We start from the raw sequence: 4,040 nt of genomic DNA on the forward strand, positions 1-4,040 counted from the left end.
TAATAGTTAATTTGGTCCCTGAATTTGCATGCAAACCTCAATTTAGTCTCTAAAGTTTCAATTGCCTTTATTTAGTCCCCAAATTTTGTGAATATAACTCATGTTAGTCCTTAAAATAATTTTCAACGTATAAATGTTAACGGAACACTGTCGTGAACAGCTGGATGCCACGCTAAACTTTGTAAAATGATGTCGTTTTAGTTTTGGCACTCAAATAACCCAAAAACAGCATCGTAAAAGGTGTTTATTAAAATTTTACCTAACAAAATAAGTGATACGATGACGTTTTTGAACTATTTAAATGCCAAAACCAAAACTGCATCATTTTACAAGTTTTAAAGTGACATCTAATAGTCTATAACAGCGCTCCATTAACCTTTTTATACTAAAAATCATCTCAGAGACTAATATGAAGCACGTTTATAAATTTTGGAGACTAAATAGAGACAATTAAAACCTCAGAGACTAAATTGTCCAGACAATCTAATTAGAGTAATTTAATTTGTGAGCTTAAATTAATCTATTAATAAATTTAGGTTTTTAAAATAATGTGAACCTGAACCTATGTTGACGCAAATTAAAGTGTAGATCCTGACAAATTTTCTAACTTATTGTTACCTTACTCATACGTGTTAATGTAACCTCTATTAAATAAAGCATACCAATTGTTTTGTCGATTTTTAGTAAATCGATGGTAGTTCAATATCTAGTGATCTGGGAGCGAAACCTACTCCTCTGTGCGAGTACCAGTTTTTTAGAAGTGCATCAAAACGTCTTCGATTAGACAAATTTTGACAAACAAAAAAATAAATTTGTAGAATATTAAATATAATTAGGGAATCAAAGTTTTCAAAAAGTAAAGACATGGTAAGTGGAAAGACTTGAATCAAAATAAAAAAAAAACAGTAAAATGCCTTAAATTAAATCAAAGAACTTCGAAGTAAATGATAAAATTCTGAAAGATAAACTTAACAGAGAAAGTAAATAATATGAATAACACTTGGTGAATAAAATTAGATAAAATATGAAGTTTACAAACATAATTGAAATTAAAAGAAAGAAGAAGGTGGAAGGAACCTTACAGAAAAAAGAAAACTCGATCGCAAACTCAGGGATACGCTGGGATGTGAGAGTGCTAAAGTGTTTTTCTGAGTAAAAGTTCCAACCATTCCCTAACACTTCACAGTATTTATAGACTATCTTATATAATGGTTAATTTGATTACAATTAATTACAATTAAATGAGGAATTATAAATTTGAAACACAACCACTCTTGATAACTGTTCCCAATACGTGATTGTAGATATTTCCAATATTTTCCTCGTGTGATAAAAACCACAAACTTTTCCGCTTCCATAACTATTCGATCAATTTTTCGAAAACCTTCTTCAATCCTTCGAATCAAATCCTCTCTTCGATTCTAGCTTATTCGATTGACAACATAATCGAACTCCACACCAGCACTGATTGCCTCACTTCAAGCTCGCGCACACGCGTCTTCTTAAAACACCATACTTTGCTTATTTCAATCTGACCCACTTTTGTCGAAAATACTTTTTTCGATCAACAAATTGCCCTATTGGATTAATGTGGTTGGATTCGATACTATTATCGAATCAATAAAACACTTAATCCAAAAGACGTCAGTTTTTAAACCAATAATAATTATCATTCAAACTCCTCATTATTATTGATCCACTTGACACGTCTTCTGAGACTGACGCTTTCTCTTTCTACCACTTCACCTTCTACATGAAGTTAACTCTATCTGTATTTCTTCCACAGTAACGGCTACAGTGATATTTTTAAATTTCACTCATCTTTCTTTATTCGAATCTCTTGCATCCATTACTCTCTGAACTTCTTTCGCATCCAAACTTTTCTCACAAAAATCTCCAACCTTCAATTCTCTTTGATAATGGCTGGTTCCTCCTCTCGTGCCACTACTCAAGATAAAGGCAAAGGCCATGCAACAGTACCGCCATCTCCGCCAGCTGTTCGCATCCTTAATCAAATCAATGATGAAATCATTGATGATCCCTATCTACAAGCCAATGACACCAGAATTCTAATCCCTTTCACAATCGGTTCAGATACACACTGCTTCTTTGGACCGATTGAAACTCTCGAAAGGGCAAACAAAAAGCTTTCGTTCTTCCCTAACGCTGAAGGAGAAGATTTACTAATAAATCAAGCTTTTAACATTTCCCACTTCATCAACCAGAAACCTTTTCGAAACAACCCAAAAATTAAACTTCGAGGATCTGACTTTACAACTTGGTATCAATGCCTCGAACTAACCCACAAAGGGTGCTTCCTGAGGAGCCCTAGGAATACAATAACTGTTAAGGCTTTCTCACTTTTCACTCACTACTCATCCTTGGATGATTGGGACAGTGACCTGTTTCTGGAACAGAACTACCAATAATTTTCACCTTCCTTGTGGGATGATCGGAATGTCCCTTCTTGATGTAGCCGCTATCACAGGACTCCCGATAAATCTCCAGATTGTACTCCTGATATGCAACCTCAGCATCAATACAACATCACTTTCAGTGCCCCTTATAGTGACTTCATCGCTCATAATATGGGCGAAGATGATACAGAAATCACTAATGATGAACATGTAGCCTTTTTATTCTACTGGCTAAATGCAATTTTGTTCTGATCTCGAAGTGTTCAAATGTCAAAACTTTTACTTCCTCTAGCAGCTCTCTTGCATGAAGGAAAAGCTCTTAATCTGGCCAAGCTTCTCCTTGGACACATCTTCGAAGAACTTAGCCTACTTGTCTGTGACCTCCGAGACAACAAAATAATCAACACAGGAAGTCCACTTTGGCTTCTTCAATTATGGCTAAATGCCATTTTTGAAAACTACATGATAAAGCCTGTAGGGGGCAGTACTGATAAGCAGCACATCAAGGGTTTTCGCTTATCTGATTACAAGCCCAATTTTCCAAACACTCAATCAGATGAAGAAAAATTTTAGGCTGTCTTTTCTCTTTTCCATTCCTGCAAAAATTTTGATAATGATCAACTCAATTTCACTCCTTTCTTGTGTCGCAACTGCGGCCCTGCCTGGCTTGATTGTTTCCTCTTTCCAAACACTAATGAGGAAAGTGAACTTGCAAATCGAACTTGGGCACACCTACTGGCTGTTCAAGTGATACCAATAGGATTGCCACAATACAAGAAGGAAAGGTTTAAAATAACCTTGTATGCTCCTCACTTGATTGCACTCACAAAAGAAAAGTTGAAGCTGCTCGGCCACCACCACAGAAGCTCAGAAGGACTCCTACTAGAGTTTCTCGCAGAGTAATTCTTTTATTCATAACTCCACTCTCAAATTCGAAATGTTCTTCGAATATTACTATTATACATTTAAAAAACTTATTCGACCCTGAACTTTCAACAGCTAATCTTGCAATCATCAAGCGAAAGTGATGATGAAAATGAACCAACCACCAAGGAGTCTCTCGCTGCTTCTTCTCAATCAGAAGATGTGGCCGATTCTGATCCTGGCTCTCAGCTAATACTTAGGTCCAGAATTCCTCAGGACACACTCATCAATATATACCTCTCACTTAGTTTAAATCAAAATAGATCTTAAACTTATAATTGTGTACCTTTTATATTAGCCCATTAATGTTGCTCAGGCGGCTTCTTTCATTGGAGCTCTCGATCAGTTAATTCCTCAACAACAAATCGACCTAGAGCACTCCACATCACATAACTCAATCCAATTCACTGGGTCCCTACAAACGATTCCTGCTACTCATCCACCTCTTTTTCACACAACACAAGTGATCGATTTAATAGAAAATCCTCTGCATCATTCTCCAGAGGAGACACATAGACTTGAATCAACTTCACCAAACAATCAAGCTGCACTAATTGAAGAGAACCAAATGATTCCAGACTTCGATTCTGCTTCTAAAGCAGCTGACACCACCAATTCTGATTCTTCCCGTTCCAAAGTTTTTGAGACCCCTCCAGAATTACAACATGATCCTTCACTTAAAAATCCCTCCAGGACCAA

This window comes from Arachis ipaensis, chromosome B02 (assembly GCF_000816755.2).
Source record: "Arachis ipaensis cultivar K30076 chromosome B02, Araip1.1, whole genome shotgun sequence".
NCBI lineage: Eukaryota > Viridiplantae > Streptophyta > Magnoliopsida > Fabales > Fabaceae > Arachis > Arachis ipaensis.